Source organism: Notechis scutatus, chromosome 4 (assembly GCF_049901735.1).
Source record: "Notechis scutatus isolate UNSWTSFEM ecotype Mainland chromosome 4, rNotScu1.2, whole genome shotgun sequence".
NCBI classification, from domain to species: domain Eukaryota; kingdom Metazoa; phylum Chordata; class Lepidosauria; order Squamata; family Elapidae; genus Notechis; species Notechis scutatus.
The window spans coordinates 154,776,494-154,804,260 of record NC_142012.1 but is presented as its reverse complement, the minus strand read 5'-3'; the positions used below and the strand labels follow the sequence as shown (position 1 = coordinate 154,804,260).

At 40.4% G+C, this 27,767-nt stretch overlaps 1 long non-coding RNA gene across 1 annotated transcript in view; it reads right to left on the bottom strand.

The window, feature by feature from the left end:
- LOC148130970 (uncharacterized) overlaps positions 1-27,557 on the bottom strand; it is a 149,586-nt gene extending 122,029 nt beyond the window's left edge. The window contains exon 1 of the long non-coding RNA XR_015749523.1: positions 27,489-27,557. This is a non-coding gene — a long non-coding RNA (uncharacterized LOC148130970). The remainder of the gene's footprint in view (positions 1-27,488) is intronic.
- Positions 27,558-27,767: the final 210 nt, after the last annotated feature.

Genomic DNA, 27,767 nt, shown 5'->3' with positions numbered 1-27,767 from the left:
TGCTCGCAGAATCACAGATTTACTCAGAGATCTACCTTTCTGCAAAATGTTGCTGAGTCCGTCACATAAAATTTGCTTGCAAGCAAACTCACAAAATTAACTCACAACACACCATGTATGTAAATATTGAATGTTTTTATATAAAAAAGAGCAACTTTTATCCAAAACAAGGAAAAGCAGGCAGGCAGATTGAGTTGCTCACAGAATCACAGAATCACTCAGAGATGTATCATTCTACAATCTGCTACCTGAGTCTGCATTGAAAAATAGAAGCTTCAGTCCTAAGGAGGGTCCAGCTCTGCTTTTAGATTAGCTAGAAAACAAGAAATCCAACAATTTCCTGCTTTCTAGCTAATTTAAATATCCCGTCACAGCTGATAGTCAGAATAGCTGATGGTGGGGGGGAGGAAAAAATATGAAGTTACCAAAAATTAGATGAAGGCACAAGGCAGGCAAGTTGAATGATGCGTATGCCAGGTAAGGAGTGAGTGGGTGGGGAGGGGAGCAGAGGGAGGAGGGGCCAGCCAATGGCACAATTTGCCGGTTCTCCGAATTGTGCAGAATCGTAACAATTGATTCTTTAGAACTGGTCCGACCAGGTAGAATCCCTGATCCAAGGAGATGGACAAGACAGTAAAAAACCATCCAGGGACCTATTTTCATTTTTAAAGAAAATAAATAAAAAGCACCCTGTTGCCTATCATTGCTCTATTGCCAATAGAGAACAGTAAATGAAATGTTTTTTTAAAAAATCACAAATATACAGTCCAAGATAACATGTTGTATTGTTCCACCCTGAATTTTATTCTGAGGCTATTGTTTCAGAGCTCTTTAATTTCTTCTGCTGCCATTGTTTTAACATCATTATTCTTAAATGTTTTCTGAAGAACAAAACTAGAATTACCAGAAGTGGTTCTCTGGATTTTTTTATTTTGTATAAATTCCCATTCAAGTACTAAGTGTATCCAACTGTACTCAGCTTTGACTGTGCACTACCAGCAGCCATAGTGGCATACCTGACTGAATCTTTAGAAATTCAGAAAAAAGAGAAGGCATTTGCAATTCTAGAATTGCAATCAAAATTCTAAATGTTAGAATTCTAAATAGCAATAACACTGGATTTATATACCTCCCCAAGTGTTTTACAGCATTCTCTGGGTGGTTTACAGAATCAGCATATTGCCCCTAACCAGTGATGGTATTCAAAATTTTTTTACTACCAGTTCTGTGTGCAGGGTGTGGCTTGGTGGGTATGGCAGGGGAAGGATACTGCAAAATCCCCATTCCCTCCCCACCCCACTAACCTGCTTTCCAGCTCTGTTCTCCTGTGCAGGGCATCAAAAGAAGACCCAGCCGATCAGCTGGGACTCAGGAGCAGAGAATAGATGGGGGCGGAGCCAGTCAGAGGTGGTATTTACCAGTTCTCTGAACTACTCAAAATTTCCACTACCAGTTCTCCAGAACCTGTCAGAACTGGCCGAATACCACCTCTGCCCCTAACAATCTGGGTCCTCATTTTACTGACCACAGAAAGATGTAAGGTTGAGTCAACTTTGAGCTAGTCAGAATTGAACTCCTGACAGTAGGCAGAGTCAGCATTTTAACTACTGCATTTTAATCACTGTGCAACCATGACTCCTGGTTTACTTCTGAATTACATTTTTAATTCAGATGTCAGGAAAAGCCATAGTTAAGCAAACAGAGAAGTGATTTGAAAGTCATCATCGCCAGAGGAAAAGTTAGCTTTTCTGTGAAGTCCAAATCAACCAACTGCTTAATAGACATTTGTACCTTGAGATAAAAGAAGCTGAATTAGTAATGTGTAAAATATTTCAGTAGCCTCACAAAATTTATTCTATTTAAATTGGAGTGATTCCTTATTTTAATCAATTCCTTTTTTGTGTGGGGATACTATCTTTTCCCCCACTCACACTTTTTTCTATTTAACACTTTATTTAATGGTATCTTAAGACCATTAGAAATGGGGGTAAAGATATATTAGAAATATTCCTTCTTTAAAAAGAAAGCAAATGTAATATGCATCAAATTGCTAAGGTTAAATATTTATAATTTGAAAGCTAATGGCCCAATTTAAGTCAAATTTACATGTTTAAAATTGTCATGTAGGATTATAGAGCACGGGACACAGTGAATTGCTTACTTTAGGTTTTTCAGTTGTAGAAAGTTCTACATATTTCAAAAGAAAAAGTGAACTTCAATGTTCAGAAAGGAGGAAAGAAACTATTTAGACCCATTTCCTTTAGTATGGATGGATTAAAAGGAGTGCAGTAAAAATAACACAAACGCCCGCTCAATTCTCTTTTGCTTTAACTCTGATTATGTTTGGCTGCACAGCCAGCCAAATGTTTACACTGGATTTGGCAGTTTTAGCCACCTACCAACTTTTTCCCAAACTCCTGGGACAGGCAGATATTGTTATTTGATGGTATTAAAGGTTTCATTGCAGAATGTAAGCTGTTCCAAGTGAAGTTGCCTTTTGCAATTGACTGATGGTGATATTGTTAATGCTCAAGTAGTACTCCAGTTGTTTTGGGATTTTTTTAATATTATTATTTCAATGCATATGCTGGCTGAGTCCCAGCAACTCTCTATGTTACGGATGGCAGGTTCAGTCTCAAAAAAACAGGCTTTAGAGTATTCAGAAATATAGTATCAATCTCTAACATCTTAAGGCAGCTTCCCCTTTTCCCAAAACCATACAGCTAATGGAAAAACTGAACTTAACATTCACCTTGAGTTTAGCATGATCAGGGAAACTCAAGTGATGATAGAATACAGAACTACTTTCTACCAACTTGATGGAAAGATAATGTGTACCTTTAGAAGTATACAGGTATAATATACTATATGCTATATATTATATAATATACAGATACGGATACAGATAATCAGAGTTGGAAGAGACCTTGTAGGTCATCTAGTCTAACCCCCCACCCAAGCGGGAGACCCTACACCATTTCTGACAAATGGCAGTCCAATCTCTTCTTGAAGGTCTCAACTGATGGTGCTCCCACAACTTCCGAGGGCAAGCTGTTCCATTGGTTGATTGTTCTCACTGTCAGAAAGTTTCTCCTTATTTCCAGGTTAAATCTCTCCTTGTTCAGTTTCCATCCATTACTCCTTGTCTGGCCTACAGGCGCTTTAGAAAATAGCTTGATCCCTTCCTCCCTGTGGCAGCCCCTCAAATATTGGAAGACTGCTATTATGTCTCCCCTGATCCTTCTCTTTACTAGACTAGCCAAGCCCAGTTCCTGCAATTGTTCATTATATGTTTTAGCCTCCAGTCCCCTAATCATCCTGGTTGCTCTTCTCTGAACTTTTTCTAGAGTCTCAACATCTTTTTTGCAATGTGGTGAACAAAATGGATGCAGCACTCTAGGTGTGGTCTTACTAAGGCTTTGTAGAGTGGTATTAGTACTTCCCTTGATCTTGATTATATCCCTCTGTTAATACAACTTAGGATTGCATTAGCTTTTTTGGCAGCTGCAGCACGCTGCTGGCTCATATTTAGCTGGTTGTCCACTAAGACTCCAAGATCCCTCTCACAGTTACTGCTATTAAGCCTGGTTTCACCCAGTCTATATCTGTACTTTTGGTTTTTCTTGCATAAGTGTAGGACTTTACTTTTCCCTACATTGAATTTCATTTTATTAGATATGGCCCAGTGTTCTAGTCTGTCAAGATCCATCTGGATCTTGAGCCTATCTTCTTGGGTGTTAGCTATTCCTGCCAGCTTAGTATCATCTGCAAATTTGGTAAGTTCCCCTTCTATTCCCTCATCTAAGTCATTAATGAAGTTATTGAAGAGTACTGGGCCTAAGACGGAACCTTATGGCACCCCACTGCTTACTTCCCTCCATGTAGACTTAGACCCATTAAGGACTAAACAGTATATTATATATTACAGTATACAGTATATTATACCGTGTTTCTCCAACAATACGGCCTCCACCAATAGGAAGCCCCAGCATGATTTATTGGCATAAAATCAAATTAAGCCCCTCCCCCCAAATTAAGGCCCATATTAAACATGCGAAATGGGGGGAATGGCGGGGGCTTGCCGTTAGGAAGTACTTTGTTGCATGCCCGGATATGGTGCTGCCTGCGTTGGTGGAGCACTTCATATCGGGAGACCTTCCGCCACCGTTAATTTCCTTCCCCTTGCTGCCGTGGCGTTACAGCAACGCTGCGGCGTTTGGCGCAGCCACGTGCAGCCAGTCAGGGCTCCTCCCTGCAACCGGAGCCCTGAGGAGACATTTGGCTTCAGGTGCTCCTGTGGCCCTTCCCTTTGCCTTCGATGGTAAAGTGAATTATTTTAAAAACCTCCGCTCATCCTATCAGGGCCGTGCGAGCTGAGCAGAGCCGGGAAAGCAAGCCGCGGGTGTTTCCTGGTTCTGCCCAGCGCGCACGGCTCTGCCACGGCCCTGGCGGGATGAGCGGAGGGCCCGCGGGAGGCACTCGTTGCCTTGGTGACATTTCGGGTGCCTCCGCCGCCTCCTCGCCCATCGCAGGTGGCGGTGGCGGCGGCAAGCAGCGGCGCTTCGCTGAGGGAAAAAGAAGACAGCGCAGCCACCTTGCTTGCTTTCCCACCTGCCCGCCCAAGATGGCCTCAGGAGCGGCGGCAGTGGCAGCAGGCGCGCACACTCCTGCCGGCGAAGGGAGGAGAGGCGAGGAAAGAGAAGGGAGTGTGGCAGCAGCGGCTGTCACAGTATCATCTCATAGCGGGGCAAGGCTGGCAAGCTGAGGTGGCCGCACCAGACAGCGTCACTGCCGACCCGTCGTGAGGATAAAGGAGCGGGATAGAGATTCAGTCAGAATCGGCTAGAGAAAAGGGGTCGGCAGCTCCTGAGGCCATCTGGGCGGGCAGGTGGGAAAGCAAGCAAGGTGGCTGCACTGTCTTCTTTTTCCCTCAGCGAGCGCCGCCGCTGCCGCCACCGCCACCTGCGATGGGTGAGGAGCGGCGGAGGCACCTGAAATGTCACCAAGGTGACGAGTGCCTCCCGCCGGGCCCTCCGCTCATCCCGCCAGGGCCGTGGCAGAGCCGTGCGCGCTGGGGAGAACCAGGAAACACCCGCGGCTTGCCTGCCACGGCCCTGGAGGCACTTCCTGTCAGCCTCAGCTAGAGAAAAGAGCCAGCCTCTCGGAGCACACCGGCGTCTTTCCCTCTCTCTCTATGTATGAAAGAGCTCACCTCGCTCGGAGCGTTTGGCGGCACCACGAGTTTTGCAGTCGGAGAGGGAGGAGGCGGCAGCGAAAAAGGACGCGCGGCAACGGCAGGATGCTGCAAGTCAGGACCTTGCATTGAAGCAGCCCGGGGGCACGTAGCCACCTCCCTCCAGCCCACCTTGAGGATTTGCCTTTTGTTGTTGGTATACTTGGCTTCAGGCGCTCCTGTGGCCACCTTCCCTTGCCTTAGAAGGTAAAGTGAATTATTTTAAAACCTCTGCTCATCCCGCCAGGGCAAGGCAGAGCCGCACGGGCTGGGCAGAACCAGGAAACACCCGCGGCTTGCTTTCCCGGCTTTGCTCAGCTCGCACGGCCTGATAGGATGAGCGGAGGTTTTTAAAATAATTCACTTTACCATCGAAGGCAAAGGGAAAAGCGGCAGGAGCCCTGAGCCAAGTGTCTCCCTCAGGGCTCCGGTTGCAGGGAGGAGCCCTGACTGGCTGCACGTGGCTGCGCCAACGCCGCGGCGTTGCTGTAACGCCACGGCAGCAAGGGGAAGGGAAATTAACGGTGGCAGAAGGTCTCCCGAACATCCAAGCTGTCGCCGCCCCCCCCGAGGATGCAAGGGGGGAAGTCACCCCGAAAAGACGGCCTAGCCGGTTTTTCGGGGTCAAAAATAAGGCCCGGCCTTATTATGTGAGAAACACGGTATATTATATGGGTATATTATATACCTGTATAAAGGTACTGTATACCTGTCTATCAGAGGACATTCTGTATACTGTAATGTAATGGTACAGCATACCACTTACCAGATCAACTGTGACCATATTTGGAAAACTGAAACATTTCAGATACTTTATTTTGTTCATTAAACACATTTCTCTCCAGCGACAATCCTAAAGATTCTCAGCAGCTAGCAAATATAAAAAGTCACTTAGGATATCCATAGTGCAAACTTCATAATAGGCACAATAAAGACAATACTAACCAAGTATAAAAAAGAAAAGAAGATTGGTTCCGGTTTGTCGGCTTTGCGAGCGGTAGGGATTCGCGAAGCTGCGTGATCCCTGCCGCGCTAGCCATTTTTTGGGCTCCGATCCGAAAGGGTGCGGAGCAAGGCTGCCCTGCAGGGGCAGCTGAAGGTAGGGGATCCGGAAAAGGGTTTGGGGTGCTGCAGACCCCCTCCCTGGCAGCAGAACCCCCTTTTACCAAGACGGTGCAGCGGTGGTCCGTAATGGCCGCCACAAAGAAGCCGGCAGCTGGGCAAGTATGCGCAGGAGGAAGAGGAGAAAGTTTTTAAAAGTGAAAGTCTTCTTGGTCGATCCAGGACTCTAAGATATATTTAATTTAATTCCTGAAAATGATGGCTTTTGGATGATTCTTTCCACAAGAGAAAATAAGCGGCAATTCTGAGGTGCTGAAAGGAAAGTTTACTCTCCTCCCGACGGAATTAATAAATGGATATTGAGAAACCTGTTTTTTTTTCAGGTAAAACTAGCTTTTTGGGATAAGTCGGAAAGGAGAGGACAAAAAATATATTTATCTGGTTGGATTTTGTTGGAGGAGATGCCTTAAGGATTTGAAAACAGAAATAAAATCTTAATAAGGCTTCAAAACACAGATTTGAATTTTCTTTTTCCTTTGTCTGATACTACCCCTGGAAGAGAAAGGGGAATTTTGGCTTGGCTTGGATTGATTGAGGATTGTGGACTTTGGGATTGTCTTATTTTTTTTTGGAATATTTTGGTTGGTGTGAGAAGAAAGAGGGAAAAAAGAAAAGAAAAGATCTATAATGGCTTTTTCCTTTGAGGAACTGAGGGATGAATATGAGCAAACAAAAGTAGCCTGTAAAGATGGTATGGAAAAAGCTTTTCTATTTTTAGAAATGGCGTTGGTTAACTATGAACAGACAATACAGATGGAAGTAGAAGAACAACAAGAAGAAGATGAAGACGCCATCTTTAATGAATCCCAAGATTCATCTAAGAAAGAAGGAAGGAAGAAAGCGAGGAAAATGAAGGACTTAAGATCTAAAAAACATTTAAGAAAGAGAAAAATATGATGCAAAATAAATACAATGATAGCAAACAAGAGAAAAGGGAATACAACAGAGAAGGGATGCCAGCAAGACAGAGGTTAGAAGAAGGGGGGTAGGAAGATTTGGTGGGGGAAGAAAGAAAGGGAAAGGCGGAGAAAAGCCACAAAGTTTTAAAATTAGATGGGAAAAGAGGAATCTTTTTAGGGATAATGGGTAAAGCATAAATTTTCTTAAAAAAGATTTTGCAAATACATAAGATGGTATTGTAACATTTGTATTAGAAATAGAAAATTAGAATGGCTTAAGAGTTAATAAGAAATTAAAATGTTGAAATGTTTAATAATGATTGATTTTTAAAATGTAATAAAATATTGAAGGGAAAGGCAATGAGAATGCTATAAGATTTATTATTTAGATTTATTATTTAACTACGTATTTAGGAGGATACTATGTATTTAAACATTTTTGATTTTTTACTCTGTTTTTATTGTTACTAAAAGTAAAAATTAGTAGATAGAATGTACCAAGCAGAATCAAATTGGGTATTAGAGGTGTTATTTTAAATGTTAATCTAATTAATTTAGGGAGAGGATAGAAAGGCATCATACTCTGATTAGTGATTTCAGGAGAAATTTTTTTTTCATTATAAGGAATGAGATAGAGGGATAATAAAGGATGGGCAAAAGATACAAATATAATTATTTAAATTAAGATGGATTGAATAAGATAGAATTATGAAGAGTGAAATGTGTGGAGAAGTTTATATAGAAGATACAGAATGGTAAACAAAATAGGTAATGATCTGTAAGATGAGCATGAATATAATTAAAGCCCATATAAAGAGAGGTACCTGGGGCCAAGTTACTTTACTAAAAGATTTTTTATATGTATGTTTGTGTTTGTTTATGTCTTTGAGAGTATTGGTGAAACCTTGTAGAAACATAGAAAGAGAGTGACGATAATCAAGTCAGAAAGAAATAGATGAAATAATATAGAAATGTATTGTATAAGATAAGGTTTTATCTGACTTGTTAAATTTATAATGGAAAAAGGTTCAAATATGTAATGGTTGATGATGATTTGTTTGTTTTTGAAATTAATAAAACTTGCTTAAAAAAAGAAAAAGAAAAGAAGAGAAACAGAATAAAGATGGCATTATAAAATTAATGGATATTTAGGCACTAATAACAACTGGGCTGAATGAATCAAACTCCCCTAATGTACTCCAAATATCATTAATGATGCTTAATCTTCAATATTCATTTCATTTGAATGAATCAAAGGAACTTTTCAGTCATGGTATGTCCCTTGATCTTGTAAACTTACTCTCTTAATGCTCTGTAGAATATTCATCCAATACAGCATATCCCAAGGACACCGATAATTGACAAGCATTTCTATCCATCTCAGCATTTGAAATCCTATAAAGATACTACTGCATTACTCAGGGCCAAAAGTGCATTACTGGGCACTGCATTTTACCTTTTTTTCATGGTATTTTATTCTTCTTCAAATGCTGAATACCACATTGAGATACACTGCATGATAAGTAACATCTAAAATAAATAAATCATGGGTCACAACCTCAGGGGGAGGCTTCACTTGTCAGAGATTGAAGGACACAACTCTGATAATGTATGTTTACTGCCGATATAGGGAGGCCCTTAATTATGAGGAAAGGTAGCTACCACAAACTAAGATTCAAGCCATTTGTATGTCTAAAAGTTCAAATAATTTCTCCTCTCCTGGCCTCATAATGGACTAAGAGCCACTTATTCTGCAAAGTAAGAAGCTATTGTCATCTGCACTTTATCACTTCAGGGGCCTCAGTTTCATCTCACACCCTTTTTCCTAACCTTGACTGTTTTAATCCCCATATCTGCATAAAGAATCTGATTAAAAGTAATGTTTACCAGAGGACATTCTGTCCCTGCCACTGCAAAGCAGACTTCCATCTGGTTATATAACAAAATGGTTACAAACAGAGGTGGTATTCAGCAGGTTCTGACCAGTTCTGGAGAACCAGTAACAGAAATTTTGAGTCGTTTGGAGAACTGGCAAATATCACCTCTGGATATTTTACAGTATCTTTCCCCTGCCACGTCCACCAAGCCACACCCACAGAACTGGTAGTAAAAAAATTTGAATCCCACCACTGGTTACAAGTGGCATGTAATGGCACCAGTTCACAAAGTAGGAATAGAATTATTTTACACAGACATTCTGTATCGATAAGGACTAAAAGAGCTATTTCTATTTTTAAGCCCTCCTTCCTACCTCAGTTTCATCTGAAATACATTGCCAGCCCTGAAGCTATTTTGGGAGCATCTTCAGGGCTGCCACAGCAAGGCCGGTTGGAGCTATGGGAACATGAGGTGGGAGATAGAGATAGCTGGGGGAGATGTATAGCCAAAACAACATTCTTTCCTGTGGGAACCAAGGACATTCGAAAGGCGTGAATGAAAGCCAGCCGGAGTGGGGACTGTGACCTGATTGGACCATGTGATGGACATATGACCTGAAGGGCAAGAACTTTGGGTTTTGATTTGGGTGGAGAAAACCTCGGGGCCTTCAGAATCAGGTTTTTAGCAGCTGTTCCAATATGACATTCCTAATAAATTCTTACTTTGAGGAAACTCCAGGCCTCAGAGTTTTGATTGTGTTGGGTCTGTTACTTGGAACCCTGACATACATCACATATTTAAAGTTATAATAGTAAAATCACATATTCACCAGAATGTCTAGTGAGAGAAAAGTTCCCTGAGGTTGGGCTCCAGCACGAGTCCGAATCCTCGGAAAACCAAACCAGTGACCAACCCAGATTGGATCCTACAAGTCTCATCTCAGCAGGTTGCTACATTCCAACCTGCTATTCCAGGTTGCTGAGTACAGGACTTGAAAGGGTCCCACATAGTTTGAAACATGAGCATGAGCATACTCCTTTACTCCTACATTTTATGGTTGCATTGTTTTCCTGCCATGTTGTATGGTTACCAGTCAACCTTTCTGGCTCATAGTTCAAAATAGATGGACGGCTTCCCTATAATGAAAGCTATTAGTAGAAGACAACTGGGAGTGATCAACCATCCCAGCTTAGGCAAAGTGACAAGCTTCACCAAAATTATGTGTGCTTGTATGTACAGGTTTTATATTGCAACACAGAACAAGGACGGATACTCTATGAAATCAGCCAAGGACCATAAGCCATAGTTCTTCTCCTTGATCACCTTATTTTATGGAAGAGAAAGATTAAGGTCTAAATAACTTTCTACTCATACTTAGTTTACTTGAAAGAGCAAGGCTCCTTCACATAGAGGCTTTTATATTCATATCAGGGACTAAAAGAGCAACCAGAATTTTATAGGCAGAAGAAATGTGTCTGCTCATAAAAACCTAATAAAGTGTTTTTCAAACTTGGCAACTTTTGGCTGGGGAATTCTGGGAGTTGAAGTCCACACATCTTAAAGTTGCCAGGCTTGAAAATATATACACTGACCTAGTATATATTGCTTAATGTTATTCAGTTGTTGTGGCCCACCAGCTACCACCTGAGCTGGCGGCAAAATTGGATGTTGAGAAGGTTGGGGAGGAACTTGGGCCAGTTCTGGAGTCTGGCGAAGGCTCTGATGGATGCTGTGTTGAACACAAAGATAGAGCCAGGCCGTCTGCATTTCCCAGCCACTGGAGAAGTAGCTGCCTTTGGAAGCTGATATGAGTGAGGAGGAAGAACAGCTGGGGCCTGTTCCAGATGCACATATGCGCAGAGCTGTTAGAAGAGGGGAACAATGGGGGACAAGGAGTTGACTCAGGAAGCAAAGCACTGAATGGCCCCAGCCTAAATAGAAGGAAAGGGGAGTGGTTGTTGTAGGAGACAACAATGCATCTTTCTTAAGATTTTGCTCATTGTGTTTCGTGCCACAGAGACTGCTTGCCAGAAATTAATTTGCAGCTTTTTAGCTGGGAGCTTATGGCCTTGAAATTATCACAAGGAACTGATAAGGTATGTTGCTGCCCTTAACTCTTTGAAGGACTATTGCCTGGACTTTTCAGTGGGTGAATGCAATTAATTCACAAGAGGTAAATAAAGAGGGGTTTTTCATGACAAGGAATCTGTTTCTTCCTTCTGCTAAGGATGGGTCAGAACATTGGTGTCAACAAATTAATAGGTTGTATATTCAAATGTAGTGCAAGATCGGAAGATGTAGAGAGACCTGGTCCATAGAATCGCCAAGAGTCGAAACACTGCTAAATGGATAGCATCATCATATTCAAGTGCAATTAGCATGGAAATGGGAAGAAGTAAATTAACCAAAACCATTGTTTCTGCAAGGATCTGTAAATGTATACAAATAAATAAAACAAAGTCACTGGTTTTCTCTCATTCAAAAGCTCCTAAACCTTGATTGTCCTCCTTACATCTCCAGAAATGTGGAGTATTCAATCCTAATTAATAAAAATATATTAAAAATAATTAAAACACACACACGCACATACAGTCACCTTAAAATAATTCAATCAAACGTTTAACTACTGTAGTAATTTTTGGAAACTACACAGGTATTTGTTAAATAAACATTTCTGCTAATTAAACGTTTTTGCAAAGAATGAATGAAAACAGTAAAAATCGATACCAAACCAGCAATGCAAGCTAAGAACAGACATCTCCCATGCAGGCAAAGCATTTCTGGCCAAGAACTGGAAATGCAGACCTATCTTTATCATCTACCAGCTTCACTATTCTCACTTTTAGCAAAACGATACAACTTTACTCATCCCCCCAAAATGTAGCCAAAGTTCTTTTCCACAAACACCGTTGGCTCACTTGCAATGTGCTAGGAAATAAATTTAAAAAATAAATGCAATAGTGTAGTGGAAGGGAAGGTAGGGTGCCATAACTTTTCCCCCCACCCCATCTTCCTTCTCAAACAATTGTACTTCTAGAGAACAGGATGATGTACTCAACACAAAAGACCACTGTAAAGATACCATACAGCCACATAAACTTTCCCTTGCTTAGTAAGCAAGCACATCTCTTTAAAGAAGACAAGCAAAAAGTTATAAAATATGCTAAACTCGACATGAAAACTGCTAAGCGCATGAGTTTCTCATCAAGAGGAAATCCCATTCCTCACTAATTATATTATATAGATACCTAGTTAAAGCTTTGTCAAAATAAACCTTTTTAACTGTTAACTATTCAGCAGGTGTTGTACATTTGTCTTTATAATATATGACTTGCATAGCTTCTTGTACAATACAGAAGAGAAACTGCATCTCAATTGCTAAAATTTTGCTTTCTTTCCATAAAATCTTATTAGATTATGCTAGATTGTAAAATATGGGTCTTGCTTTTTCACTCAGAATAGTAGAACATGTCTTGCTGAACTAAAGCTATTAAATGGGATAATTTATATATTTACTACCTTTGTTATACCCCATCTCATTATTGCAAATATAGGTAGTCCTCAACTTACGACCCCAACTGAGCCCAAAATTTCCATTGTTAAGTGAATTTTGCCCCATTTTATGACCTTTCTTGACCCAGTTAAGTGAATCATAGTAGTTATGAAGTCAATAACATGGTTAAATGGATCTGGCTTCCCCATTGACTTTGCTCGTTAGAAGGTGACAAAAGGAGATTGTATGACCCCGGGACAATAAAAATGTTATAAATATGAACCAATTGCCAAGCATCTGAATGTTGATCACATGATCATGGGGGGTGTTGCAACGGTTGTGTGAAAAATGGTTATGTCACTTTCTCCAGTGCTGTTGTAATTTCAAACTGTCAATAAATGAACTGTTGTAAGTTGAGGACTACCTTTATTGAAGGGGTTTTTGCAATCAAGAAAAATAAAAAAAACAGCATAAAATAACGAGTTGAATTTAGATAATCACAGAAAGAAGGAATGGTTCACAGAATAGTCAATAGATGGTTTAAAGAAGTAGGCCTTCAACAGAGAAATGAATTTTAGGATTGTGGGAATATATTCCAGAATGAATGTGCCAATCTCTGAGAAGTTTTCCATGTCAGTAAACCCAACGTGTTGCTATGTAATCCTTGACACTCTCTCTAGGTGACCATAGCTATCGATGCTAGCCTAAAACAACAAAGTGACCTATATGATACCATTGTTCCAAAGTTGGTTAGAGCAACATCTCAACTTGCTTGCTAATTCCAACTAGCACTTTTTTTTTCAGAAATAGTGTCTTATGTGAAAACCAAGTTTTTTTATTCTGAAATCTACAGAAGCTATAAATTCTTAACTAAATGCAAAGTATATAGAGAACATTACAGAACAGTAAATATGAGGTTAGCAGCACCTGAATCTCAGTAACTAAGCTGTCCTTCTTCAGGAAAGGAAACCGTTTGTCTGTCAATCAAAGCTAATAACTAGGCTGTTCTAGATTCAGGGGCTGCCATTGCCAGTGATAGCTTTTTGAGGAACCTCAAATTGTAGGAAGCCTCAGGTAGTTCACATCCAATTCCTCAGTATCTATACCTAAAACTCAGCCATGAACAAAGTCTCCACCTTGTCAATTTAATCTCAGCACATTGGTCATCATCCCCCATATTATTACCCTAAACATTGGTTCAGAACATGCATAGCTTCTTGTTTCAGATGCTTCATTATCAGACTTTGAGGTTAGGGTATTAGAATGGGGACTCTGGCATGGTAATTATTAATATGTGATTATCAGTTTTGTGATTTTACTTAGCCTTAGTATGGTTTTATTTGGTGTTTTTTCTTCAATTTAATAGAATTGTTGGCTTTTATCTTGTTTGCCACCCAGTGTTTCTTGGGTAGATCGGGGGTCATATAAATTGGATACATGAATACAGATAACACCTACTACAAAACACTTGAGGACGTCCAGTCCAGTGGATTACTTTGGATATTAAACAATACTGGGGTAAAACTAGGACTAACAAATAATACACTTCAAAAACTTGCAAGAGAAATAAAATCATTGCAGTGCTGTGCTCCCAGTTCCCAACTGCAGATATAGTCCAAGAGGATACTGCTGCATTATATAGTGTAATACAGCAGCCCACAACTTTTGGGGCACCAGTTCCATGAAAGGTAGTTTTCCCACGGATCTGGGTATATGATTTCACATGCTTTCTGTATCCTGCATGTGAGCAGATGTGGCTTTACTCACTTGTGCAGCTTGGTTCCTGAAGGCCACTGACTGGTGCCAGTGCACAGCTAAGGGGTTGGTGTAATACATAAAGCCACTAGGATACCATGGATGGCCAAACCATCTGACTCTCTCCACCAGAGTGCCATCTGTCAAGTTGATGATGGCTAATTCTGTCCTAAAATAAAGCCTAAATCCAAAATTTAAAACATTGAGATCATCAGAGTCTCTGCAAAAACATCTGCACCAAAAATTACTCTGACCACATATTCTGTCCTCTAAAAAAGGATATTTATGACAGGATAAAAGTAAATGGAGTTGTCTGGATTCAGCTTCTTGATGAACTTCTCTCTGAACGCCCTCAGGCTGACCTTCTGCGGTTCAACACTAAATCTTTTATTAGACAAATAGGCATGGTGCATGGGGGCTGCTCTGCTAGCCCTTCTTTTCACAACTATAAATAATTCCTTGGGTATCCCTAATGACGGGCTTTTACACATTACCGGAAAATTATATGCCACGTTTAATTACAAGCACTTGAATCAGATGTCCTTTGAGAACTTCTTAGTTACTTTAGGTCTGGTTGCTTTACCATGGACCAATGCATTAAAGAACACCCTCTCACTGAGAAACATTACAATTTGCCTAAAGGTGCCACTTATATTGCCTTTATAGATTTATAGACCATGCGAAAGATGGGAGGAAATTAACTGCTACTTCAATCAACTGGTGTCTCTTTAAACTACTTTTAAACATCCTGATATTACCATTCGAATCAAGGGTAAGTGCATAAGCAACTTAACTGAATCTATCACAACTTGCAAAGTATCAAAGTAGGCTGCATCTTTGTCCCACTGTTGTTTAACCTTTATATGAATGACACTGTTGATGCCAAGTCAAAATCCTATTCTCCATCCTTTATCCATTTCCTTATTACTATTTGTCTTTACCTTGATGATGTGTCCATTCTGTCTGGAGACCTGTTATATGTCTTCAATGATGTCTTAAAAGTTTTATTCCTAGGTTACACTAGAGAATTCTTTGAATTTAACTACTCCAAAACAAAGGTGTTCATTGTCTTTAGAAAGGGTTTTAAGTTCCCAACTAGCTGATTGATTAATGATAAGGTCATTAAGCAGGTTAAATCTTTTAAGGAGTTGGCTGTTCAATTTCAATCTCCTACCAGTTGGACAGTTTAAGTAAGAGAGTTGCTTAGAAAAACCCCAAAGGATCTCTTTGCAATTGTTAAATTTACAAACCAATTTGCAAATATCCTGGTAGCAATTAAATTATTTAAAGACAATGTTTGGGATATGATTCAACATGGTGCTTAGTTCCATATCTCTCTATAAGAAGAACCCAAGTTTAGATATCATTCCATTCCATATTGCAAAGACGTGTTCACCATTTCTTGAATCAAAACAGTCAAATACTGACCTATTCTTTGATAGCTCAAATAAGCCATTATGGTCAGAAGTTTAGGAGACCAGGATAACAAAGGCCTGGGAAACCCGTATCAAGAGTTGAAGAACACCCAAATTCAAGTCCATCCACAGATGTAAACTTGAAGGCCAAATAATAGTACAGAATTGAAGAGAAAGGTAAGTTTCCAATAATAACAATAGCACTTATATACCTCTTCACGGTATTTTATAGCCCCTCTCTAAGTGGTTTACAGAGTCAGCATATTGCCCCCAACAATCTTAGTTTTCATTTTACTGACTATCAGAAAAATGGAAGGCTGAGTCAACCTTGAGCCAGGGAGATTCGAACTACCGAACTGCTGGCAATTGGCAGTCAGCAGAATTAGCCTGCAATGCAGCATTCTAACCACTGTGCCACCACAGCAAAAATGAAAGTTTGTCCCATAACAGAAGCTTGCATCTGAAGCTTTTTGTAATCTTTGTCACACATTAAGGAGGGAGGCAGTGATAGCAAAGGAATACAAAAAGCCATTAAAAGATAAAAGAGACAGGAAGCAAAATCTCAGTCCTGGAAAAGTGGCAAGCATAAGCAAGAGACTCCAAATAATACCACTGGTTCTCTGTGGTATTAAGAGTGGGGCAGAGGGAAACTGTCACTTTTCTAACTTTTTGTTATTATAAGCTACTACAATAAAGCAGAGTTCCAATAGTCCTTGGAGTGTTTGAATTTTGTCAAAGGGCTGACAAGTATATATATATATATCTAAATATAGTATATAAAATCATACATTGCAATGTCCTACCTGTAAATGAATACTTCAGCTTCAACCATAACAATACAAGAGCACACAATAGATACAAACTAAAGGTTAACCGCACCAAACTTGATTGCAGGAAATACGACTTTAGCAACAGAGTGGTCAATGTCTGGAATACTCTACCTGACTCTGTGGTTTCTTCCCCAAACCCCAAAAACTTTAACCTTAGACTGTCTACTATTGACCTCACCCCTTTTCTAAGAGGTCTGTAGGGAGCGTGCATAAGTGCACCGTCCCTGTCCTATTGTTTCTTTTATTTTTCTTATATGTATCCATGTATTCATAACTATGTTTTTACTTATACCTATTATCTTGTAAGCAATTGACAAATCAAATAAATAAATAAATAAAATAAAGTTTAAATGGTAAAATGCCTTCAAGTTGAATTTGACTCCTGATGACTACATGGATAGAACTATCCATTTTACTTCACAACAGAAGTAGTTTCCCTTCCAACCCCTTGTTGTTAATGAACTAATTTACATCTCTGAATTTTCAGGACAACTAAAAACACAGGTCCTGAAATCCATTCTTTTCAGAAATGTGTGATATGTTTTACAACTCATAATGGGTTTTTTAAAAAAATATCCTAAATGAATATGGTATGTCAGTGCAAGCACACTCTCACCAACTGTGCAAGTTAGGGAAAACTGTCTTCAAAAATACAAATGTTGATAAAGAAGTGTGAAAAATCATTTGATCTGAATTCTGCCTTGATTTTTAAAATGTTACAAATGAAACAGGACTTTTTTCCTATTTGTTAGATAAAGATTAGACAGTGAATGAAAGCAAAGCCTTTAAGATTATCTTCATCCAGGAAATTACTACAAATCTGGATACTGAATATATTTTCCTAACACAAGGAGAACCATTGCTTTCTTCTTTTTTTTAGCATACCTTCTTTAACATTACTTTGAAAGGGAGCTACAGTTAGCCCTTGTCAAACACATCTGAAAAGTTATTCTCTTTGCTCTTTTGACCAACTCCTGCATATCATTTCTGTGCAATCAGCCTTCTCCAATCAATGTCTTGTGATCTTAAGAGCTCAGAACGCAAAAAATGTCAGCATCACTTAGCAATCTAGAATGACCCAGGCACATTTCATTTATCTCAATGACCTTCTATTTCTGCTTTACTATGGCTGCTAAAAATCCTCTCCAGAGAAAAGTGAAGAATTCATACAAGACACCTAACAGCTTATCTGACTTCACCTTTCAACTTGATTTCTGTTCTGGTTGTCAAACTTTAAATGTCAAGAAGTGGTTTAGTGAGTCTTAGTCCGAGTCTTCCCAATTCGTTCATACTTTTTACCAAGTGAAAGGTTCTCCTAGGAGTGTGCTAAAGGTATGTACAAATGGATGTTGCTCAAAACAGAAATGTTTTTTCCAATAACTTCTTTGCTAGAATTTTGAGAGCCCTTAGCTCAATTCAGTATTTGAATTCTTAGCAAATCTGGTTCCTAGATTTATGGGACTGAATACAAACCTCTAAGAAATCAGGAAAGTGATTTACACTAAAACAAGGCATCTTCCCATCCATCTATCCAATAATGTATGCTCCTAATGGCTGTAGTTCTCCATGGATTGAACGTAGAGCTATCTGTTGAACCATAGTGAGAGGACTACTGACAGGTGCTGGTAGCTGGACCCTGTGCTTCAGTCACTGTCACTTTGTCATATGAGTAAGGCAGCTTTGCATGTGCACAACAACTGCAAGCAGCCAATGGAAAACCCTGACTCATTGTCACTATGGTCACTGCTGCATCTGCAAGGCTTATTTGTGGAAAAGATGGAATTTAACAATGCACCTAGTAAGTAAGAAGCTATGGACTTAAGTATCATATGAAAGCATCAGGAGGCATCCATAGGAAGAGTGAGAAGAATCCACTCATGACAAATACATTGAAATACAAAGTCTTCCCCTTAATGTACTATGTACAACATCATGCTGTGGGCAAAATCACAAATTCAAAAGGGCAGAGTTTACACTATGATTGCCATGACCAGCTCAGACTCAGAAGACTGACATCAAGAAGTTTGCTATGAATGTACTGGAAGTCAGCCTCAAGAAGCAATAAGCAATCTAGCACACAAGACTGACTCCATCAGCAATTATGAAAAGTAACTGCACTTATGGTCAGATGGCAGGACTTCAAGTGACCACACAGCCCTTGGACATGCCATGCTTTGTCAAGTCAAACAAAGGCACTCTATGCATTTCCTTGCTCAGCAAGGTCATTCCTCACCTTGATTGGCTCCTACCTGGAAGAGGCTCTACTTAATAGCCACTGTAGATCAGCATAACTCATTTTGGGAACAACCATGCCTCCTGAACTCTGCACACACAAAGCCCTGAATCTTTTATCTCTTGAAATCTTGTTACTTTGAACACTAACTGGTAAGTAACCCAAAATCTGTTTGGTACATGATCTTGATTCAGAGGGGTAACTTCCATTATCAAACCAACAAGAAGAAAAACATGGCTTAAGTCTAGCACAATTAGAAAGCACAGTAGTACCTTGGTATTCATTGTTAATTGGTTCCTGGAGGCACAATGAGTACCAAAAACAATGAGTACCAAACAATTTTTTCCTATAAGGAATAATGTAGTGAGTCACAAAGCAACCAGCATCAACAAATTCTAGCTTGTGCAGTGAGTATCAAATGAACTATGAGTACCAGGATAACATGTTTGCATCAAAATGTGTTGAATGCCAAATTTGACGAGTTTCAAAGCAGTTGAATAGCAACTGGTACCACTGTATGCATAAGCAACTCACACAGAAACCTCCCTAACTCACCTGGGTATAAGAATAATATTCTGACTGGCAAGGTTCGACTACTACAATCATTTTCAATAAAAGGCTTAATACAGGGAAGGTAGAAGCAAAGAAAAGAGAACAACCAGCTGCAAGGTGAATAGATTTAGTGCACTGTTGGAAGATCCGAAAGATCAGATTAGGGATAAAGAATCATAGAGAAAATCTATATGGTTGTGTTGGGAAAAACCCAACCAGGCAGGGAAGAGGTCTCAAGTAGGGAATCAGCCTTGAATCATGGCATAGCTGCCAGAGATCCATATATACACATATCCCCCTACCCCAATCTCCATGAAGCTTTATCCAGCTTTTCCCAGAGTATAGAGGGGCATCCATGTATTATAGGCAGAATGTAATAAAGCAGTTAGCTTGAATGGTACAAGTGTGAATATGTTAGCTTGTGTCTTACAGGTTGCTATGAGTCAAAAAGCAACTTCATAGTACATAACCAAAGCAATCTTAGTTTGTCTGTGAAATTGATTCTTGGTCTGGTCTACCCAGTGGGGCTAGCAGTACATGATCTAGCATCTGTTGCTTTGGACTCTTGCTGTTTGCAGCTTGTTTGCAGGCCAGCTCATGTGTGATTGGGACTTTACTGAAGCATGTGTTGGTTACACAAACACTCTGCCTGCCATTGCCTGAACTTGTTTTAAGCCTTATCTGTGTGCATGTTTTTGTCCAATTGGCTTGGAATAGGGCAATGATGTCATGACCTACATTTTGTCACTTTGGCATTACTGTAGTTAGGAAAAAGATGCCTATAGTCTAGCTGTAAGAATTGAGGCCATACCTAATAGTGTTCTTCACTGCAGTAGAAAATGTTTCTCTTCTTATAATTTGAGGAACCTATATTTTCACACGTACCTTTGCCCATCAATTTAGAATCCTCCAAACTGCAACAAAATAGAATATGTAACAGCTATTCTGCAGAAGATAAAAGGATTTTGGATGTAACAGACTCAAGTTATATAAATAACAGGAATACTGTCTGACATACAGAGGGAATCAATGAATAGCATGAATAGCACAAAGAATCTGACATTTGCAAGCAAAAAACCCCATTACTTTATCAAATAAATAAATAAATAAATAAAGTTAAGCTTACTTTTTTCATTCCTTTCATTTAGGCCATAGCATGATGCAACAGGATAAACCTAACATATCTGAAAACCAAAGAGTTCTTGAAAGCAATGAATCAAAATGTAGTCAAGAGTGGATCCACACAAACATGGTTGCCTCTAGATTGTTCTTCAGTATTATACACAGGATGATTGATATTTAGAGGGGAGTACAAAAGCCCAAGGCTAGATTCAAACAACATAGGAAATCCAGGTTAAGAAAACACAATTGGCTGCTCAAAAAATATACCGTCCACCCCCAAAAAAATACAAGTAGTCCTCAATTTATGACCATTCAATGTTATAATAGCCTTCCCACCCCCCAAAAAAAGCTATTGCAATCTAATTTGGAAGTTCTAATGGCATATCGGGAAATGGGACTTAAGAATGCTTGGCAACCGGTCTACATTTATGGTCATTTGCAGTGTGCCACAGTCACTGTTTACCAAGGTTTACTTCTGGCAAAACTTGACCCATAGAGAACAATAGGTTTCCTTAACAACTGCAGCATTGGCCTAACTGCCATGGTGTTCACATTATAACCATCACATTCACTTAATAACCACTGCAAAAAATAATAATCATAAAATCAGATTGGTCATCTGATCACCTTCTTTACAATCTTTTCAACATACAACTAGAATTGCCAGGCTCAATTAGGATAGTATCTGGAGGAATACCTGTAATATAACTTAACAGGGTTGTTTGTTTGATGAAATATTCTCAGACAATGGCTTGTTCCATAACATGGTAAGAGCATAATCCTATTTTAATCTAGCCTAGCCTATTGTATAAACTCAGCCATTATGAGGGGTAATGAACTCAGGTACGGTGTGGTGACCCAGGAAAGAATAATGAATAGGTGGTCTGTAGGAAGACCATAGAGCAGGGCTGTCAAATTCACGACCAGTGGAGCCACCCTGGAAACAGCAAAGGACCAGCCCACGGTGCCTCTGTCAGCAAAAACAGAGCTTGGGAGGACCACGTGTTCTGTTTTCGGCTGCAACCTTCCAGGAAGACCATAGAGCAGGGCTATCAAACTCACTGCCAGTGGGGCTACCCTGGAAACAGCAAAGGACCAGCCCACGGTGTCTCTGTCACTCAAAACAGAGCTTGGGAGCTCCATGCGTGACCCTCCCGAGTTCCGTTTTTGCTGGCAGAGCCCTCAGGCTACCACAGGCATCCCTGACATGAGCAACGTCGAGCTGGCCATGCCTACCCAGCCCCCCGAGGTCAAACACGACCCAGATGTGGCCCTCAATGAAATCGAGTTTGACACCCCTGCCATAGAGAGTAGGAAGACCATTTTCCTACCACTGTTCTGAAAAAAAAAACTGATAAAAGAAGAATATTTGCAGCTCAGGGTTGAGGTAAGCTTGGTTGTTTTCTTGCAGACATTTCAGTACTCAAATTAGGTAACATCATCAGTGCACTGGGGATGTGCTAGCACGTTATAGAATAATAAGGCATCAAAAGCATACTGAATAAAGGGCACACTTTCTGAAAGCCTTAATATGAGCAGGCATCTTTGATATGTTATCTCTATAAAACTAAAAATTCTGAAGAAAAAACATGTCTAAATTTTGTAACTGCTTTTTCTCATAAACACACTGTTGCAATCATAATATTGGGATCTAGTAGCAGTTACTTAAGTTGAGGGTAAAATAATTCACATTGGTTTTTGAATGCTTTTGATGACAATCACAACGAAAAGTATGAATTTGTTGCTATAAAACACTTTGGTTATGGTCAAAGATCATCTAGGCCCACAAAACTGTGCCATACATCCATGCGAACAGTGAAGGAATGGTTGATTGGAGCTTTGGGTATGCACAAAATGGAAGAAAAATAACTGGTGATTCTAGGCATTGTTTGTTCATCTCTGCAACTTTAGCTGAAAAGAATCAGAATTATTTTTCAACTCTGGAGACCTGTAATTCATACCTATTATATGTAAAAGGAGCTGAACAATGCAGAGCCTAATTTCCTTCCTCACCAAAACAAGGATTCAATCTTGTTCATTCAAGTAGTATACCATAGGTCCAAGCTGTGGGAATTTTAAATAGGAAGAGTGGATGAATGCTGAGAAGATTTGGAATAAGTATTTGTTTTCTCTGCAAAACTTCAGCACATTCAGTCCTATAAAGTAATAGTCCCTTCCTCCTCCTCCAAAAAATACATCCTAAGCCTTTGCATTTGCATTTCCTAGACCTTTATTTCAGTAGATATACTAATTATATCTTGTCTAAAAAGTTGCAAACAGATGAAACATAAATGTTCTTCTATGCTGTCAATAACTTTTGCCGTGCAATTCTGATAACATTTTAAAGTTGCATTATTCTATGTTCTATGTTCCATAGGGTAGGTTATTCATATACTTAGATGAGAACAAGTAGAATACAGTTCAATTTGTCTATATCTGCAAAATATTTAATGTAAAAGGCTACGTTATCAATTAATTATTAATTGCACACAGATTTCAAAACCATAACCCAACTATATTAAAAACAAATAATTAAAATACCCTTCTGGATGACTAAATGAAGGCAATGATGTTAAGCAATAAAGTTAAAATTATTATGACAAACCCACCAATCATATTATCATGAAGCCTATTTGTAGATTATCTGGTCCCATTTTAATGAATGCAGGACAGCATTAAAATCCTGCATATATATAAAAAAAAGAAATACAATATGCCTTTGTGCAGGATGAATCACATTTATTTGCTTTACACAGATTAATACGTCAGACCAATTATTTTCCAGATTTTTCAGAATTTAATAGAGCATGAAACGGAACCAAGCAAGTTACATAGCAAGACGGTATCAGTGGCAAATAAAACTTGGTAGTAAATCATGTTCTGAATGCTGCAAGCATTTAAGAGCATGATCTTGCAGACTTAAGTGTTCTTATTAAGAACTAGTTTTAACTAAACTCAGATCAGTATTTACTTTCAGAATAAACTTCCACTGAAAACTAGAAGTTTTGCTATTCTAATAGATAACATTAAAACATTCTATGGGCAGAAATTTAATCAACCAGAACTTATGAAGCACATTTAATGAGACTATTTCAATCACAAGGAAATGCAGATTCCAAACACATTACAAGTAGATGCAAACAGGTTATCCACCTGTACAGGTAGTCGTCAACTTATAATAGTTCATTTAGCGACCATTTGAATTAAAACAGCACTGAAAAAGTGATGTATGATCATTTTTCACACAACCATTGCAGCGTCCCCATGGACACATGAAGCAAATTCAGACGCTTGGCAAATGACTCATATTTATGACGGTTGCAGAGTCCTGGGGTCATGGGATCCCCTTTTGTGACCTTCTGACAAGCAAAGTCAATGGGGAAGTGTCGGGCTCCAAATGCAGTCGCCCATCAGCAGTAGAGCTCCATACCTGGATCCCTCCAACATGCGACGTTGAACCTGATCAGTGGGAATTGATGGCTGAATGGGGGCTCCCACACGCTGCCTCGCAATGCTGCCTCATGTTGGTACCTGGGATGTGGAAGCTGCACAAGGGATTCCCCAAGGATGTCGCTGGATGCTTTGTGGAGGGGGGGAATAGATGTTTGTTATGGCAGGGTTCTCACGGGATGGTGCAGAGCGTTATAGGCTGCAGAGGCAGGATATGGGAATAAAAGCCTAATTAGCCATATTAGGGAACATTTGTTACATGGGGATTTAGGATAGGGCGGTCCGCAGGAGGTAGCTGCAATTAGGAGGGTGGGGTAATGCTATATTTGCGCTGGAAAGCAAATGCTTCCAGCCCTAACCTAGTTTGGATTTCAAACCGTTACGGCCGGATGGGATGTGAGTTACGTGTACAAAATAAACGATTGCCTATATCTCTGTATGTTGGTTTGTGGATTTGTATCTCGGGTCTACTAATGTCCAGAAGACCGGCTAACAGGAAGCCAGATTCACTTAACAACCAAGTTACCAACTTAACTGGAGTGAGAAACATCAAAGTGGAGCAAAATCCACAAAATTAACAACTGTCTCACTTAGCAACAGAAATTTTGGACCCACTGGTGGTCGTAATTCGAGGACTATGTGTACCAGCTGATCCTATTTCATATCGTAGTCAGAAAACAGGATCAACAATGCAACTCTTCTTGTTTCTATGAGCTTTACTCTCTACACAATCCCAAAGCACTTTCCTTTGGAGATGTGTTAATTTTCTTCAAAATTAGCTACTAATTCATTATATTCTAATTGACATCGAGTTACTCCCAAATAAATTTTCTTAAGGGTATAGCTTTATTGCTGTATATACTCCTAAAATGGTATTGCTGAGGTTAGTTGGGCTTATGGCTTAATAAAGCTGCCACTGAACCATTAAATCCAGTGTTGGGTTTATTTCTGTGCAGTCATAAAGTCAGACTAGAACTCTACTTATATTACTTTCACATAAATTAAATATGTTCATGTGATATTAATCCCATCTACGCTAGATAAAACCGTGTTTTATACTGACACATTCAATCATAAACTAGCCACCGATCTGTACAACACCAAACGCTATATTTTTGTTGGCTACTTTAGTTTAATGTATTATGCAAAGAGTAATTGTGTTTGACAAACAGAATGGCAAAACATGGTTCCCCTGGGGATTCAAGAAACCACAAATGTTTTGGTTTCCATAACCCACTAAATCATAAAATACGGCTAGCAAACCACCATTGATAGATTCTCAAAATGCATCAAACCCAAAGAAAATTTAATGCCACTGTGGTTTGGCACACTGAGTGAACCCAACCCAAGAGTAGTCTTGTGCAATCAGAATGCCAATTTAAAAAATGCCCAGGATCAGAGCAAATGGCACAAACTTGCCGAACTAAATCTATAAACAGAGTCTATGGAGATTCTCAATCATCCAGGTCATGATTGTCGCAAAGGTGCTTTTTCAAGAGGCAACTGGACTTTCTGGTTTTTCTTTGAAGGTATTTCGCTTCTCCTTCAAGAAGCTCCTTGGATGAGAAGCAAAACATCTTCAAAGAAAAACCAGAAAGTCCAGTTGCCTCTTAAAAAAGCACCTTTGCGACAACTATAACCAGAGCTTCCACAGGAAGATTTTTCTGCAGCTCCTGTAAAGGTGGAAAAAAAAATCACCTTTACTGCAGCAGGAATTATTTATCTGCAAAAATGGAAAGATTTATCAATCCTCACAGCGAAAGAATAGATGGGAAAAGTAATGGAGCAAGCAAAGATGGCAAAATTAACTGTTTTAATTAAAGAATATATGTAGTTTTGTTTCTACTTGAAAATTGCTTCTAAACTACAGGGGGAGAAATATTGACTTTGGGATTTTGCCCATTGATTTGTTGTTACAGAAATGGCTAGTATGTAACAAGTAAAAAGTTGAGACTGTAATTTTCCTTTTTTATCCTATTATGCTGAAAACATTGGAAGCCTGTGCTTTTCTTTTTCTTTTATCCTGTACTTTTCTTTTCCCATTTATGTTTATTTTTCATTTGTATTTTAATGAAAATGTATTTAAATAAAATGTATTTAAATAAAAAAATAAAGATGAACCTGGGAATTGGCACAGACCACTTAAAGGTTGGTTAAACAAACCAAACCCACAAAGAGGATGTGGTCCCATTACTTGTTTGTTTCAGCATAATGATTATGATGGCAAGAGTATGCTATTTGGAGTTGGTTTTGATTAGAGTATCAGATTTAAGTAACCAGCTGATTTCCCCCCTTTTATAGCATCTAATCATTGGCCTGTACCACAGTAGGTGGCAGCACCTACCCAACCTTGGCCGCTCTCAAGAAAGCTGCGCAGCGCCAGCCTTGATTAAGTTTGATGGAAGACCACTAAGAAACCCCAGGATAGAAATTCGTTGAAAGAAATCCTGGAGGACAGCGGCCAACTACTTCTGAATTGTTGCTAAGCAAGGACTTACCCCGATTAAACCTCGCAACCTGGCTATATAAATATATATTTAGAGAGATAGATTTGCAAGCCTACGCTCAGCCGAGCCCTACCTCGGAGAGATCTCGTAGACAAAATCGGAACCCAACCTCCGCAAAACCAACCACAGATAAGCCTTAAGGGATCCCTTTCCTTCCCCGAGTTGTATTGCACAACCGCTCCTCGGTTCGGCCCAGAGTTGATCCAAGTTAAGCCAGAAGTCGTGGCACGGGTATTTTTACGTGGCCTTTGCTCTTATTTTAATCTTCCACGTCCTGCTGGACAATTCCCATCCCGCTGCCCGGCTTCACAAGAGCGCCAGGTCGTTGAAGGCTACAAGGGACGCCGTGTATTTGTTTTTTGAAAACCAGAAGCAGTTTGCTAAAAAGTCGGGGGTCTGGGGTTACGTGACAGGTCTACATCAAGACAACCCGGCTTTACTCTCTTCAAACTCTTCTCAAGTAAAAACAAAAAAAATCCTCAGTCCTCCCTCTTGTGCAAAAAGAGCTCCGCCGCTTGTATTGTGTGTGTGTGTGGTGTGTGTGTGTGGTGTGTGTGTGTCGTGGAGAGACTCTAAGAGACCTTCTCCCCCCACCTTTCCCCCCCTTCCTTCTCACAACCGGGTCGGCTCATTCTAACCTCTCCAGAAAAAGAGGGGAAAGACGACCCAAGCCCAACCGTGCGAACCAGCGCCCATCCCCGCCACTCCCGGCTGTGGAAACGCCGCTACACGTATAAAAGTGGCGGCTGCCTCGCGAGAGCGGCGGCTGCCAGAGCAGCAGCGGCGGCGGCGGCAGCGACGCGCGCGCCCTCCTTGCCGACCGGGTCCCGGAACGTTGCGCGCCGCCACTGCGTAGTAGCCCTTGCGAGCGAGCAAGCGCGCGCCTCGCCTGGACTTCTTCCAACTTTCCGCCCACCAACTACGGTCTTCGGCTCTTCCCTCAGCACCCCCCCCCCTCCTCATCTCCTCTCCCATCCCCTCGGGGTCGGCTGCGATTACCTTAAAAAGGAAGGAGGCCGGACGCTGTACGACGACACTGGGCTCTCCGGAGGAGTGGGGGAGGAGAGGAAAGGGGTTTCAGCAGCCGTAAAGCGGGAGAGAGGGAGAAAGCGGTTCCCCCCCCCCTTGCTCACCCTCCCGCCGCGCCCCACCCCGCTCTGTGGTTGATATGTGCTTATGCTACAAAAGGGTCGAACGGGCAGAAGCGGCCCGGCCCCGGGGAGCGGCCGAAGGGCGGTGAGAAGTTTCCTCAGCGAGCCTGGAGAAGGGCGAGCTGAA